This window comes from Silurus meridionalis, chromosome 18, assembly GCF_014805685.1.
Source record: "Silurus meridionalis isolate SWU-2019-XX chromosome 18, ASM1480568v1, whole genome shotgun sequence".
NCBI lineage: Eukaryota > Metazoa > Chordata > Actinopteri > Siluriformes > Siluridae > Silurus > Silurus meridionalis.
In genome coordinates this window covers 11986007-12003867 of record NC_060901.1, presented here as the reverse complement: position 1 = coordinate 12003867, position 17861 = coordinate 11986007, and positions in this window count along the sequence as shown.

Genomic DNA, 17861 nt, shown 5'->3' with positions numbered 1-17861 from the left:
TTATTGTGATTTACAAATTTGTCCTTTTTTACTTTTTTATTTGATTTTTAAAGTGGAGTTGGGGGATTTCTTAATGGGGTCGGTGAGGCATAATGTGGGAGTAAATAGTAGAATATGTAAAGCATAGGCACGGGTTTTTTTTTGTTGTTGTTGTTTTTGTTGTTCCGTTGAATTTCATCAAATCAGAACCCTGTTTAGAAATCTTTGAAATATGTTTTGTAGATGTTCTAATATTTTTCAGTATGACATTTCTTAACCACTTGGTGGCAGTGTAAACCCACATTTCGACCTTGTAACCGGTAGATCTGAGGGCTGGAGGAGGTTAACGCTTTGATAGCAATATGTGAAACGGTGTTTATATAAGATGTTATTCTGGATCAAATGAGAGTGCTATAATTTAGTTACACACTCTACACAAGCTACAAAGCACTAGCAAAGTTTGCTTTTTTCCCCCTTATCTGCAATGAATCACTCTTCAAAAGGGATTAGTTAGTTGGAATCTGTTGGGGAGACCTCTAGCACATGCACAGACATGTAACAAAGCCTGGACTTTGTATTATGTCTTTGTAGTCTCTTAGTCCCCTCTTATTTACCCCAATCATCTCTAAAGCACTTCCCCACTGACTCACATGAAGAATGAGTAAATATGCTCTGGACATTTCTATCCATCATTTTAAGTCTATAGAGGAGACAATGGCACAGTATTGGACAGTGTGTGTGTGTGTGTGTGTGTGTACTATAATAGTTTTTTTTGTTGTTAATTGGAATATCTCTAAATGCATATATACAATAAAGTCCACATTTACAATAACATACAATACAAAACAAATTATTGCTTTTATGATGTAATTTCATAAGAATCTTTTTAACAGCACAGCTGACGGTTATTTATTGCTGCATTAATAAACAGCACATTTTTTTAGCAGGTGAAATACTGAACAAAATGCTAAATGCAACCCTTTTGTTTTTGCCCACTTTTTCATGAGCTGAACTCAAAGATCTTAGACTTTTTCTATGTACGCAAAAGGCCTATTTTTCTCAAAGATTGTTCACAAATCTGTCGAAATCTGTTAGTGAGCACTTCTCCTTTGCCGAGAGAATCCATCCACCTCACAGGTGGGGCATATCAAGATGCTGATTAGAAAGCATGATTATTGCACAGGTGTGCTTTAGGCTGGCCACAATAAAAGACCACTCTAAAATGTGCAGTTTTATCACACAGCACAATTCCACAGACGTCACAAGTTTTGAGGGAGCATGCAATTGGCATGCTGACTGCAGGAACGTCCACCAGAGCCATTGCCCATGAATTGAATGTTCATTTCTTTACCATAAGCCGTCTCCAAAGGCGTTTCAGAGAATTTGGCACTACATCCAACCGGCCTCACAACCGCAGACCACATGTAACCACACCAGCCGAGGACCTCCACATCCAGCATCTTCACCTCCAAGATTGTCTGAGACCAGCCACCCGGACAGCTGCTTCAACAATCGGTTTGCATAACCAAAGAATTTCTGCTCAAACTGTCAGAAAGCATCTCAGGGAAGCTCATCTGCATACTTGTCGTCCTCATCGGGGTCTCGACCTGACTGCAATTTGTCATCGTAACCAACTCGAGTGGGTCACATGTGGTCACATTCAATGTCGTCTGGCACTTTGGATAGGTGTTCTCTTCACGGATCAATCCCGGTTTTCATTGTACAGGGCAAAATGCGTGAGGCACACCAGATACTGACTGGTTTTCGGACCCCCCGGACCCCCCATACAGCAAAACTGCACATTTTAGAGTGGCCTTTTATTGTAGCCAGCCTAAGGCACACCTGTGCAATAATCATGCTGTTTAATCAGCATCTTGATATGCCACACCAGCGACACTCCATTTTATCGATAATGGAAGAAATGGAAATATGAAAGTCTCACAAAGTTTTCAGAATTCAGTGCAGCAACATGACGCAGGTGTACTGAGTTACTGCAATGGCTCGGCTCAGCTAGCTAGTGAGCTATGAGATTACCAGCACAATTGCATTGATGATAGTTAGCATTAAAGTTGAAGCTTTGAAAGCTGGTCTGTTTGAGCAGATTTTGTGAAGGTGAGCGTGCTGGACAGAATGACGGAGTACATTTCTGCTGTCATGCTCTTTTTAGGTAAAGGAAAAGCAAGAGCCAAATCTCACTAGCATTTCTTTCAGGAGGTACGATTGTCAGTAATTTAGGTTGTCAATAATATAGGAAATCTTTAAGTAGGGTAAAAAACTGACCACCATGTTGATGAATGGTGTTTATTTTGGATGACATTTGAAGGTTACATGTTGATTAAAAAGAATAATATGTTGCTAAAAATGTTTTTCTTCAATATGAAGGACAAAGGATCTAACCTCGAAGACTCTCCAGACCTCATTTGAACTGAACTATAGAAAACAGTGCTACTAAAGCAGAAATATTCCCTCCCTCCATCTCTTATACATAGAGAATAGGAAGCAGCTGTAGCATGTGCTTTTGCTTAGACTCTTTTTTTCTGAGGCAAACCTCTGATCCGTGAGTCTCAGATGTGGTTGCCCTACTTCCTACACACAGCTGGATCTCAAGCCACCATCAATAAGACGAACAAATTTTGCCCACACGGCACAGCTGAGTTCAGATTTGTAATCTCTTTTGAACCTGCAAAAGGCAGTAGAGGGAGCAAGGAGGAGGGCGCTCGCTGTGACATCAGAGACTATGTGTCGTATCCTACCTGGTCTTTTGGGTTAGCAATGGAGGATTAGAGTTTGACTGTGAGAACTTTTTTTTTAGTACTCTATACCTTCTATCTGACATATTTAATTTAGTTCAGTAGAAGCACTGGATATTTTACTGATATCCTGCACACGGACTGACATATAATTCCTGTCTTATTCATGTAATTATCTATTCAGTAGAACCACTGCATGCAATTATGTGTCAAAGTCAGGAGCTTTAGTTAATGTTCACATCAAACATGAGAATGAGAATAAAACAAGATTTCAATCATTGATTGGGGCATAGTTGTTGGTGCCAGGTAGCTGTATTGGTTCTTTGAGAGAATCACCTGGGATTATTTAAGGCACAACACTGTCTAGAGTTTACACAGAATGGCGTAGGAAAACATCTCCTCATGGAATGAAAGAGGAAATTGCATAAATAACCAGGTCTACAGGTGTTCTTAATAAAGTAACAGGTGATTGTATTCCTGCTTCATGCTCAGCTTTCCTGAAACAGCCTGCAGATCTTTATTAGATTATAACCAGCCAACTGATTCTAAATGTTTGTTGTAAACACTCAATGTACTGTATATTTCTCCATCTAGATCTATAAACAATATTTATACACTACACTAGATATATACAACACACTTTATTGACCTAGACAAAAATATCTTGGGGATTTCTGTCAGTACAGGTGTGTCTGTATTAGGTAATACTGTAAGCATGATATTGATAACACCATTTACCGGCACTTTTTAAATGTTTGTTCCTATGTCTAGTGTCAATATTTTGAAGCAAGAATAAATGCTGGGAAATCCCAACTGTCATCATATGAATATGTACACACAGAATCTGGGATGTCATAATGTGAGTCTCATGAGCCAAAATACAATCCTGTAATAAACATATGATTTTTTTTCCAAAATTGTCCTTTGAGACATGTTTATTAGTTCTAATATATACTTATTGAGTTAATTTTATATATATATATATATATATATATATATATATATATATATATATATATATATATCAATCATCATATCATATATAAATCAAACCCATGTTTATTGTTAGAATTCATCCTTTAGTCTTATAAGTGAATCTATTTTTCTATGCTTTTTTTTCATTATGGAGAGACGTGTTCAAGTTCTTTTACATGATAATGACACAGTGTACTGAACTAGTACACAGAGATTAAGCTGAAAAAAGAGGAGTATCTCATTGATGTTATAAAGCTGCACAGTGGTTTAATTCGATTCAGCCTACTGACTCCCTTTGCACGAAGAGCCCTAATTTGCACTGTATATTCCTGAAAACTGAGGCTTAACAGGTAGATCTCACGCTCACTTCAGTCACTGTGTTTATGTTCTGAGAGAGTCTGGATGGAGGGCTGTTGGCACAGCCATCGTCAGAGATTTGGCAGATAAGAGAAATGGAGTAATGCACGTCTCTTTCTGCCTTTGATCTGCAGCCCAGTGCGTGCATCTGTGTTCTGATCTCCCATTCACCTCACACTTTAAACACCCAAACAGCTCTGATCTGAGCGAGCACTTTGTCTGGAGGCTTTTACTTCAAGCACAGGCCCTGACGTGGTTGTGGTCTGTGACTTGATGTTCTGGGCTCCTCTGTTCCAGCTGTGGTGTCTGGATGTTCCTTTTTTGGGAATGCTTGCAAATTATGTGATGACATGGTGCACACAGAAAGGACATTAGCCTAAGAAGAAGACAAGGCAGTTTTTATTAAACCTAAGTCAGATGGACTTTATTTTCTTTTGTGCAATATAGGGCTAGGCTTTTACCCTTACTCATTTTTTTCAGGATGAAATCTCCTTCATTGATTTTCTAATGTTTTAATGATGGAGATTCATATAAAATAAGTAATTGTCCTGTATATCTCAGGGTGTTGGGATTTAAATTATGAACAGTGGGATAACCTAGTGGAATAACAACTCATATTTCTGTGACATGTTTCTGTCATTATTCCAGTGTCACCCAGAAGAATATGGATATATTACTGAGTCTGGTTATTCTCAAGATTTGTTCTTCTGGTCATCTCGAGGGGTTTTCCCTTGCCACTGTTACTTCTGGCCTGCTCATTAGGGATCTAAAGCCATCTGGATTTTTGTTGCAACAGTGTCGATTGTTAAGAGAGCGATACAATAAAATCGTAGATGATGTCATCTGTCTGCATTTTACAAGTTTAAAGGCCTTAATAAATGGCTCATAGTGTTATACAGATTAGCTTATGTTATTAATGTACAACAGAATGTTTTGGCAAACAAGCATGAATAAAAACCTGCCAACTTAATTACAGACCAGACATCTGATAAAACCATTTGATATTTATAAAATCAATAGGCAGTTATTTGCCTCTAGTCCTGGGCTTTTCCCTTTCCCGGGAAGGATAACTGAGCTAATTAGTCTTTGCCTCTTCTCAAAGTCTGTTTACTATAAACTGTGCGGCCACATGAAAGGACGGGCCAGCCCCAGACATCTTAGTTGTTCTTATTAAAAAGGACTTAATGTGGAACAGACCTCTCATCTGTTAATTTATCATGTCACTTTCATTTCCTGAGCAATATTATTCATCTGGTTTTGTTTTATCCAGATGATGACTAGAGAAGAGGCTTGAGAGAGAGAAGTCGCTCCCGTCTAAGGACTCTGCAAAGCTCAGCTGCGTAATTCACAGTGCCGGGCCGAATCGGGCCGACCGGTGCCTGTTGTGTAACAGAGCACTTTTCTGGAAGATCACAGCCACTGAGGCAGATCTTTGTAAAGTTGTTGTTATTCCTCAGAGCTTCCTGAGGGAAGGTCTTTGTGAAGGTCAAGGGAGATTTGGTATCTTGGTGATTTTCACACAGATGCAGATGGTGCAACATGACCATGTACAACTACAGATGTTTTTTCCTAATCTGTATCCATAAGTGCAACGTAATAAAAAACTCTGTCACACACACACACACACACACACACACACACACACACACACACACACACACACACACACACACACACACACACACTTCTGATTCTCAAATTTCTCAAATCTGATTGGTCAATTGTCAATTGTTCAAATTGATGTATTCATATTAATTTACGTGTTGTAATTACAAAGACAGAGTGAAAAGTATAGAGGGGTAGAGAGAGTCAGAAAGAAAGTGATCCAGAGAGAGAAAAGGAGAGCGAAATAAAGACAGTTAGAAAGAGAACAAGAGAGACAGAAAGTAAAAAGAGAGGGGGGAGACAGAGAGATAGCGATGATTCTGCAGTCCTGCTGGGTGAAGCAATGCTGTGTCAGCATCAGGCTCCCTGGTGGGTTGTGACAGGTCAGCATTTCAAGATATATCACACTCACGGGCACGTGCACACACACACACACATATACACACACATACACACACACACACACACACACACACACCTGGGAATTTGGGATGTCACATGGGCTCATTTGTCCCTATTGGCTAGTACCATGGATGCTCTAGCGATTTGTAACTGGCACGCAAAATGATTTACTGGATGTTCGTTGTCAAACTAGGATGCTATTATGATAAATAAGAAATGCGTCAAATGCTGTCCAAGGTTGACAATGAAAAATATAGTGCCAAGGAGCTACTTTTTTAAATTAGCTTTGGCCTGTTAAACTGGTTATTATGAAGTTGTCATCACATATACTTGATTCTACATTTTACTTGAGTCTACATTAACCCTAACCCTAACCCTAACCCAACTTTATTTATTTCACCATCTGGACCGTTACTGTATATTCATGATTTCTGGCAATTGAGTATAATTTAATAAATGATTTGAGTATCATTAGATAATAATCAACCATTATTAAAGCGGTTGGGATGCTGGGATGGCTTGTAAAATCAGAATAAAAACAGAATGCAATGATTTGCAATTTTAATAAACCTATATTTTATTCATAATATAACAAAGTATTGTATGTTAAAAATGAGGAAATTTACAGTTTTGATCAAAGAAAATAAGGTCATTTTGAATTTGATGGCGGAAAAAAAAGGGGCCATTTTACCATTGTGTAGCATCACGTCTTCTTCTAACAACAGTTCTTATACATCTGGAACTGAGGAGACCAGTTGCTGGCGTTTTGGGAGAGGAAATTTGTCACATTTCAGGATTTTAGCTGCTTAACAGTTCTGGGTGTTCTTGATTATATTTTTTGTTTCATGATGCACCAAATGTTTTCAACTGATGAAAGGTCTCTACTATAGGCAGGCAAGTTCAGCACTTGGACTCTTCTACTATAAAGCCATGCTGTTGTATTAGATACAGTATGTGTTTTAGTATTGTTTTGCCAAAATATGAAAAGCCATCCCTGAAAAAAAGAGCATATATTGCTTTAAAACCTGCATATACCTTTCACAACTGACAGTGCATTTCTAGATTATAAGGCTGGCCGTTTCATAGGCACTAATGCACCTCCATACCATCTGATATGTAGGCTTTTGATTGAGCACTAATAACAAGCCAGATGGTCCCTCTACTGTTTAGGCTGGAGGATGCAGAGTCAGCAATTTCCAAAAAGAATATCAGATTTCGAACGGTTTTCCAATTTGCCTCAGTCAGTTTTAGCAGGTTCACATATGGCTTCTTCTTTGCATGAATTCTGGCGGTGTTTCTAAGCTCATGCAGCCCAGAGAGCCCAAAAGTCACAGGCATCCAATATTGATGTTTCACCCTTGTCCCTTGCGAACAGACATATTTCTCCACATTCTCCGAATCCCTTTATGGTATTATGTACGGTAGATAATGAAATATTCAAAGCAATTTTATGTTGAGGAACATTATTCTGAAATTGTTCCACAACTTGTAGGTAGTTTTTTGCAGATTGGTGAGCCTCTCCCTATCATTAATTTTAAAAGACTTTGCTTCTCTAAGATGCTGTTTATATACCCATTGTAGTTACTGAACTGTTGCCAATTAACCTAATTAGTTGAAAAAATGTTCCTCCAGTAGTTTCTTTTTAGTAACACTTACTTTTAAAGCCTTTTGTTGCCCCATCCCAACTATTCTTTAGTGCTGTTGCAGCCATCAAATTCAAAAGTACGTAAATTTTTCCTTAAAATGGTAAAACATTTTCAGTTTAAACATTTGATGATTTATTTTGACTATTTTGACTATTTTGAATCAAATGTGGATCAAACGAGATTTGAAAATCATTGCATTCTGTTTTTATTTACATTTTACCCAGTGTCCCAAATTTTTTGGACTCCATCTCAGGACACCATGTACACACATTCACACACTCAACAAAACCTAAGAGCAATTTAGAGTTGCAAAATCAAGAAGGTTGGAGGAATATAAATTAATATAGTTATTAGTTCTATGCCCCAATCATATGCTGTGATTAACCACAAATACTTGCTAGTCTTTACCACTAGGTGGTAGCCTTGCCAAAATACACTATAGAACTGATGATTTGCCTTGCAGCACTTAAAACACCTAAAATTACCATGTAAAGCCATGTCAGGATTTAAGTGTTCTCCAGTGGTACACTTCTCAAACCGAGTGTTCAGAGGAGGCCACTGCTGCGTTTTGTTCGTCCTAAAAGAACAAAAGTAATAAATTTTATGAGCAGCTGCTTTATTGATCTGAGAAACCGTTATATGGCAGGCAAGATCAAGAGATAATGAGAGAAAGAGATGAGGGCACAGCTCAACAGAATTGCACTTCCTTACTCCTGCAGATCCCAGGGTTCCTAGATGCTTCATCAACTTGATGCTTCCTGCCCCAGGGTCAGAGGAGATGGCGTTCAACCACGTAAGCCACCTGCAAAGGGAGGGAAGTACAGTCTGTGCTGGAATGCATAGACACGCAGTGACAAGACAGGCACGCTATGTAAAACAGGCTCAATTAATGGGGAAAATAACAAACTGTGGAAGTCAGTCTGCAGTGGTATGAATGGCATTCAAAGCCCCCTCAAAAAAACATCTGAGCATCTTAGGTCAGATAAAATAAATGTGACAATTTGCACATTTGCTTAGTTTAAATGTGATTGTTCTATGAAACTGCTCACCTTGTTTTACCTTCTGCTTAGCTGCCTAAACCCCAATGACCCTTCTGTATGTGCTTAAGACGAATCAGGTGAAGGGTGAATCTTGTTTATACCTTCTCCTCCAGCTCTCGTTGGTTGTGAATGGACTGTCAGAATGGCAGAAGCACTGATTTTTCTGTTAATGATGAGAGATTAATGAGAACGAATGTGCGCTTCCTGCCAGTTTGAATTTTTGGCAGCGCCTCAATGTCAGGAGTGAGTGAACGGTACAATCACAGCTCGAAGGAGCTACACGAACGGCTATCTGGGAACAATGCGGCTCTTTCTCTGCCCACTTGTTTTCCTGTTTCTGCCCACACACATTCACACATACACTCATATTCATACACTTTCAGACACATGCTGCGAAATGCAAGCCAAGATACTAAGGCCCAGATGGCTGCTCTTAGAACGCTCATTATGTAACAACCTGGCATAAATGCACATCAGTGCCACACACTGTATCAAACCAAGTTGTTCAAACAGAATAACCCATAGGAAACCTTCATGATCTGCTGAGAACTATTTCAGTTTCATCTTATGAGAATTCATTGCATTTTTTGAAGCTGTAACTAGTTCATTCAAAATGGTGCTTTGATTTATCTTCATCCAGAACATTATCAATAATGATTACAAGAATATTACACCATGCTTTTAACTTAATCTCCATATGTCTGCAATATACTGTACTTTATGTGTGATTACCATAAACAATCATTTTGACACAGTGAAAAGAACTTAAAACTGATTCACTTCGAAATTGCTTATGTATAGCGGAAGCCTAAAGGTAGTTGTCTTTAAAGTCAAGAACTTGTTTCTGTTCTTGCTTCTTTTAACTTCATAAAAGGGTGCCATTCAAGCCAAGAAGTGTGGCATGGATGGTGGTGCAATGCATATCACTACTTGCGTTACTGCAGTTTGATTGTGTTCAATGGAAAAATTGAACTGAAATGAAAAAATAATAACCTCAGAGAACAACACATATACATATATATATATATATATATATATATATATATATATATATATATATATATATATATATATATATATAATACTTAATGCAATCATTAGTACCTTGTTGAAAGTATTTGTTTTGAAGTACAATCTTATTAAAGTTAAAAAAAAACAAAGTTTAGAAGCATTAACAGCTTCAAATTCTTCAGTTCTTCAGCTTGTTATTAAAGTTTTTATTATGTTCAAACCCTACAATTCAAGGTTTCTCATTGAGGCCAACCCTTTCAAGAATAATGACTATCCTAAAAACCTTTTAGCAACACATATAAGAGGGTAGTTAATGGATGATAATGGATAAGCATTGAAAGGGTAAAAATGCAAAAAAGGTTAATTCAGTTATGTTTTCAGTTCAGGTACAGAGCATGGTACAAACCAATGTCAAAAACATGAACATGTGAATCTTACTATTGTTAACCAGTAATTCTTTTAGTTGTGTTTTTCTAAATAGACAACTAAAAGTATTACATGTTTATAAGGCACTGAGAAACAGCAGGCAGCATTGAAAGGGCAATATGGTTGGTGTCACAGCTGTGTCTGGCACTCCAGCAGGTGCGGACAACAATTCTTATCATCCCCACGGCCCCAGTACCTTTGAGAACCAGTGGGCATGACTATTTGAGAAACTGTCCAGTTAAAATGTGATAATTGGCCATAATGTGGCTAATTGGCCAAATGTGAATTACATTTCCACCATTTTATTTATCAGCCTGTGATGGTGATAACTGCTGTTTGAATGGTTAATGAGTATTTGGTTGGCTGATGCAAAAAAAAAAAGGAAAAAAATCGGCAGGGTCAGTTAAAAATGTGATCAACAACCATAAGGAGTACAATTTTATTGGTTGGTGTAAAAAAACGATTGACAGATTCCTTACCCTTGTTCTCAGCCACCTGTTCTCATAACAGCACTAATTCCACTAATACCTAGCCCTACTTGAAATCGCCTGATTAATAACACTCACCTGTTTGCAATCACACAGCTTCCATAAAATAACCAAGCTGTTCTGTGTTACTTTGCGAAATAATTGCATCTGTGATGAATCCCTGTCTGTTTGGGTTACAATGGGACCATAGCTGTGTTTACACTGTAAGATTTTTTGCCTAGATTTTGCTGTTGCAGCAAAAAAATTGCACATCATAAAATAATTATTTGGTCCTGAGTTGAAATCAATGTTCTTTTGTGTTCTTAGGACACATAATGTGTCATGCTTACACAAGAGTATTTTTGTTTATGGGACCTAATTATCTGAACAGATCACATTAGAGGATCTTTGTCATATAAACCGACATGGGGAACATGTTATTGCAGAGTCTCTTATGTAATTTGGCTAAGAATTAATTAGGATCATCGCTTGCATTGTGACATGTAATGAGTGATATTTTCTGTTGAGAAAATCAATGAAGATACAAAATTTGTTCTCTACAGTTCTTCCCATTCCAACTCTTTAACCATAACCCTAATTATGTGCAATGTTTTTCATACAAATTTACAAATGTACTTATAGGGCATTTATGGAAAGTTTGAACCAATTTTCAACCATCCAATAGGAATGTCATTCAATTTTAATGAGAAATATTATAGCTGCTGCAAAGGTATTAATGATTTTAATTGATTTTGAGTTCATCTCATTATACCCTTCAGTCTCATGCAATGCAACAAAGCTGCTTAGAAACACACTCCTTCTTCTTCATTTGTAACTCACATTCACACGAACATGCTGCACTCTGTCCTCTCACTGCTCAGCACAGTCAGAACATAACCCTTTCTTGTCAGGAGACAGAAGTGAGAATGGGTGATGAGACACAGGGTGTAAGAGAGAGAGAGAGAGAGAGAGAGCGAGTGAGAGAGAGGTAAAGAAGGAGTGATGACGAGATGGAGAAAGCGCATGGAGGCTGCTTGTTTTGAAATATAACCTTGGCCCCCATGGGCAGTGTAACTGGAAGCAGCTGCAGTGGATCGTGCCACACACAGCTCTGAGCAGCCAGACAACAGGCTCTCTGTGGGTGCTGCCGTCACCTCGCTGCCTGCCAGAACACTGGAGCTCTGTGAGGGAGGCCGAGCTTTCTTCACCACACTCCAGTCCCGCTCACAGGCCCAACAAAGAGCCAAGTTAGGATACAGGGTACACAGCAGCTCATGTACACCCAAGCTTTCATATAGCTTGCACCAAACAAACCCTGTATACCCTGAGACAGGGATATACTGTACATGACACCAAATGTAGATTCACATACATCCAAAAATATTCTACTTTGATGATCATCTTTTAGAGTCTGGTTTTAATAGACCCGGGCCGATGCATACCTGCTAATAACATTGCTTCATTTTTATCATGTATCAATAATGAATCAGATGTTTTACCTGCGCTAGAAATCCTCAAAGAGAAACATGGCAAGCACATCATACACAACTTCCAATTCTGTAAGGACGACTACATGTGAGGATGTTTGGTAAATTAAAAAAAGTGTTAATTTCTCTTATGAATAAAGACTTTTTTTCCAAGACCCAGTAGTTCTGAAAACTGATTACTTCCTTGAACTGAGGTAAATTTTTATTTTTAATGTTTCTGAGTTACCTCTACATTTATAATATAATCTTCTTCTTCTTTCGGCTGCTCCCATTACCGTCTCCATACCCCCCTGTCCTCTACATCTGTCTCTTTCACACCAACTACCTGCATGTCTTCCCTCACCACATCCATGAACCAATATAATTCATGTCCCTCCACTGCACATGTCCAAACCATCTCAATATCTTTATAATATAATCTACTAAAGAAAAAAACATCACTGCTAATTGTAAAGGATTTTATCTAAAACTATGAGAAATGTAATTATCACTTTTCATAGGCATGCAGTGTGCATAAAATTCACACATTATCGATTACTTAATAATGTCCAGCTTGAAATATTTAATAATCTATCTTTCAAATAAACATTTAGGGCATATGCACTTATCTAGTAATTTACATTTGTCTCATTCAAACAACTGAGCTGCAGCGTGTAGTGGAAGCTTGGTGAGGCTGGGTGTTGAACTAATGACCTTCAGATCCAAAGACCAATGCCTTTACCGCATAACTACCACTGTTTATGAGATGATTCTGGAGCTAATTAGTAGGTTGATGTTATATTTATGTTTGTACCCTTACCTAGACATAATTGATATTGGTCAGAATGCCTTTTCTCACTCACTCTCACTCACTATTTCCTAACAGTGTTTATTATTTCGAAGTCAAGTGACATTGGGGAAAATTTACCAGTATGTTGATGTAAGCTTAAAAACAACCTTCATTACAAAAGCCTTGAATGCCATTGAAAATGGATGTTAATGATCATTTCTAATATACAAAGTCTACAAAGTCATTCTGAAACAGATGTAATTTCCATTAAGAATCATTTTACACAGACAATCCTGTCTGTCTACTTTGCATTGTAACTCCCCCTATTGCCTCTGGCTGTGATTTTTGGATTTGTTTCAATAAACTCCACAACAATTACACAATTTGTGTTCTCTTGCCAACATCTGCATATTACAAACACCTTTCAATCTTATATAAGTCTATTAACCAAGTCAAGCGCACTTTGCCACTTCATCCCAGGCAGCTTACCTACTGTTTGAGCAGCTGTTTAGGTCACTGCCCTCCATGAACCCAGGGGAAAAACTGCAAAGTGCATGAATTGCTTTCAGTGGGACATAACAAAACACACCCAGAAAAACAATGTCGAAAGAAGTAGAATCAAGACAATATATTGCTTTCCAACAGTAATGAAGCCATTTTGCATGTTTGCTTAATGATTTGGGGTTATGAAAAAAAAAAAGCAAAAAAAATGCTAAAATAAATGCTCAGTGCAAAACTAGACCACAAAAATTTTCTTAGCTAGTCAGTTATGTTTGTGGAAAAAAAGGGAAAACATTATTCTTGGGGGAAAAAAACAATGCATAAGGGATTTGAATTTAGAGAGATTTTAGCCAGAAAATATACATAAATACCAATGTTCAAAACAGGTATGCAGTATGTGTTTCTCAATGTGTCAATGCTGTAGCTCAGCATTTAGTTTAGTTTATATTGTCTACTTTTCTGGTTTACAGCTCTGGGGTACAAATGTTGAGAAACATTTTAATAAGGTCTTCCCACATAAAGGTTTGATGTTTGTGAAAGTTCAGGGAATCCCCATGATCTAAAGCTCAAAATCACGAGGCATGAATGATGACAGAGCTGTGTGGTAAGATACTAACAAGCTTTGATGACTCACAGCCCCTGACTCCTGAAAAACATCAACAGTGACCATCACACTGTGAGCACAGAGCACAAGCTCTGATGCACTGTTTTTTTAAACCACACAATAACACGATCTTTCCAATCCGTAGGCATTTTAAGCAATGGGTCAGCTCACTCTATTTGCTTCTGCTAAGCATCAAATTAGTTTATAGGTAACACCAGACTACTAGCATTACCATTTTATACAATGAAAAGTACTAAAGCATTTCTTTTAATGGTGTGATGATGTGCTGGCTTAACAATATACCAAGACTATTTCAAATAGTTACATTAAAGGAATACTTTAATGTTTTAACTCAATTTCATTTTGTGTAAAGTGTGAAATGGAATAACGTTTGTTATTACACCAAATTAGTTCAGTTTTCCCAAACTAGAGCAGTACCATAACACAATATTTTACTAAACCAACAAACAAGTTTTTGTTGGACCATCAATGAAAAAGAAAATTAGTAGTAAAGGCAACCCAAAAGTAGAAACCCTGTTAAGCTACACAAGTGAGTCACAGTTAGCTAAATGCTTGTTGATTGTGTTGATTGCCAGATACCAGCAATGGTTGACCAAATTTACCCTTATTAAAGAGAACTATAGGGAATGTCCAAAACCTTGCTATAACTTTTGTAACCATCAACCTGTCAGTGGAACAATTATGGATCATTTATTAAACTCAAAGCTTTTTGTTTTATGGCTTCAGAAAGTGTCCATCAATAGGAAAATGTTTTAGGTGGTTTACTAGCAGCCCAGTAACATATTGCAAAAGAGATAAAGAGATAGAGAGAGAGTAAGAGTGAGTGAGAGAGAGAGAGAGAGAGAGAGAGAGAGAGAGAGAGAGAGAGAGAGAGAGAGAGAGAGTACTTTTTTTATTAATCCCAAAGGGAAATTGTAATGTGCGAGCAGCCACTTACATACATGCAACAAATTACAAGCAGCAAGATGCAGAAGAATATAAAGTCTGGTAGAACAATATTAAGGCTAGATTAAATTAAAATATCACATATATCATATATGTAATGTCATTATTTAAATAAATAAATAAAAAGATAAAAAAAATTAATTAATTAATAAAGAAAAAGAAAAATACAAACATGCACTGTCCATAATAGTGTAGTCCAGTGGGAATCTAAGAACTGCACATTAAGGTGCATTAATGAGGTCAAATGCCTTCGTATGGATTCTGTAATGTTTTATAGTAACAACTGGAGAACAAAATCCTCAAATAACTAACTATTTACAAAATGTTGTGGACAAAGCCTATTGTTATATCTTAAAGCAAAATTAATATTAGAAGAAAAAAGCAAAACAGGAAACATATAAAAATGATCTGTCTTGTCAAATAAATTCCCCTCTTCCATGTTTAGAGGTTGGTTAGCCTGAGGGTCTGACCTCTTTCTCATTATTGACTGTCACCTTTAGGCCCAGATATATATGTTTGATTAGTTACCAGCTGGCAGAAAACATGCTGAAAGTCACATAGGAGCTCTAAATACTAGATTTGCATAAATGCTACCCAATCAGAACTCTCTATGAATTCAGATGCCTAAATGTCAGCATTTTCACAAGTAAAATAATATATAAAATGAAATCAAAACAAGAAACATGCAAATATAATACAGATAAACAAAACAATAAAAGACATTGCTTAGTGAACTGACATCAAGTACAGGAAATTCATACCACAAATCCTAAATCAACATAATATAATTGTATAAATATTATTATTATTAATGCAGATATTTCAATGACCCTATATAATTAATAACTTCATATAAATAGTGTATAATTTGTAATCATGCAATTTTTATAATACTTACATATAGTCATTTTTTAATGTCTTAGCAATGTATTAGCAATCTTGCATTGCTATATGTCTAATCGTTTTCTTATATCATATTAGGGTACCTCTTATGAAATAAAAGAGTGCCATTTTGTGCAAAATTGGCACAGCAAATAGCTTTGTGGTGTCAAAGACACATTTTCTGTAAACACAAGTCTATCATTAATTTAACCGACAAGGGAAAAACATTATAACATTGTCTGTTATAGACTCCACACAAGATTTTATTGGCATCATTTCATTCAACATGACAAGTAATAATCTTGAAAGATCAATGTAATCACACAATCTGGTTTATTACTTGTAAAGTGTAACATCCTCTTTGAAAATGACATGCTTTAAGTAGAACCTTGCTTGGTCTTCACAAAACGTTTGTTCTGTTCCTCCCCTAATTTATATATTCACTCCTCTTCTGAGGCATTTCTAAATCCGTAAGCTTTAGGTGGTGGAGAGATTATCGTCTGTGGTATTTGAGCACCTGCCACACTGGTCATGGGGGTTGAGATTAGAAGAGGGCAGGTCTAATCACTCCCCTGCGGATCACTGAATGGGATGGCACACGCCACTCGGCACCACAAGCACATAATAACAACCAACAGCACCACCCCCGCCAGGCCGCAGTGTCACATGAGAGAGTGGTCACATTTATTGACCAGGAGCATGTGGGCCAGCCATCACCTTTTCCTGTCCCTCTCTCTTTTTTCAGATTTTTTTTTCTAGCTCGGTATCATTCTGGAAACATGCATAACAGAATGACATGGTGACATGCACACTGGGATGACGCAGACACTTGTTTTGTTCTGTCTATCTCTCTCTCTTTTATTGTCACACTCTCTCTCACCTCACTTAATGCCCTGGAAAAATACAGGCCCTCAGCCCTTTCCACAACTTGAATAATTAAGGACTGCTGAGCAGTTCAGTGAGCTGATGAATATAGAGCAATTTTTTGTAAACAATAAAAGAAAAAAGAAGAAGAAGGAGATGAAGTAAAAGAAGAACCCATGACTTGTTAAAATGTATGACAGTGAGAGAAACAAGACTCACAACAGACCGATATGACCATGCATGTGAGCATCATTATACTGCTTACCCCTAAACCATAGCAACAGCATTAAGATGACAAACAAGCACAGCCTATTTCCATTCACTAGATCTGCTAGGGCCATTGGAGCGGCTTTATTGATAGAAAAGCTCTAAAGGTCAGCAGTAGATTATGGAAAAGGTAAAGGAGGAAGAGATCTCTGGTCATCTTGTATTGTTCTGATCTGACCCAGATTCATAGAGTGAACTACAATTGAACCCAAAGCTTGCTGGATTGCCCATAATGCTTTTTTTTGTGCAGTGAATCTGGGGTCAGTGAAGAGCTCTCTGATGAACCTCACTTTGCTTTTGTTTCATTCCTGTGGTTTGGCCCTGCACACAATCCAGGCTGACACGTCAAATCAGCATTCCTTATTTCCTTAAGTGGTGAGAAGAACACATGAAACATGCACGTGTTTGACAAATGTACAAAATATGTGGTGCAGTTTTCTTGGGAAAAACCTGTCTTTTCAAGGTTTCTTTGGAAACTTCTGTTTCTGCAGGTAAAATCCCAGGCTTAAAGATATTTTCACAGGGTCTGTTACTTATCATGGTCAATTACTTAACAAAATATAGAACTTATAGAGTTTTATGTTTCTGTTTTTAATATTCATTTCATTGAGACTAAAATAAAAAATACAAAAGAAAATATTTCTAAAAAAAGGTGTAGGGTGTGTATATACAGTGCTGTATGTGTACATTTTAGTGTGAGCTGTGTAAGAGGTAATGCTTGTCGATGAGACATCTGATCTATTATTGTCTGAATTGTTGAGAAGAAAGGCTGAAAAATAAAAAAACTAAACAAAAAAGAAACATCTGGGATGTCCAAAAAAACAACAACAACAACAGCAAAGTCTGGATTCAAATATGCTCAA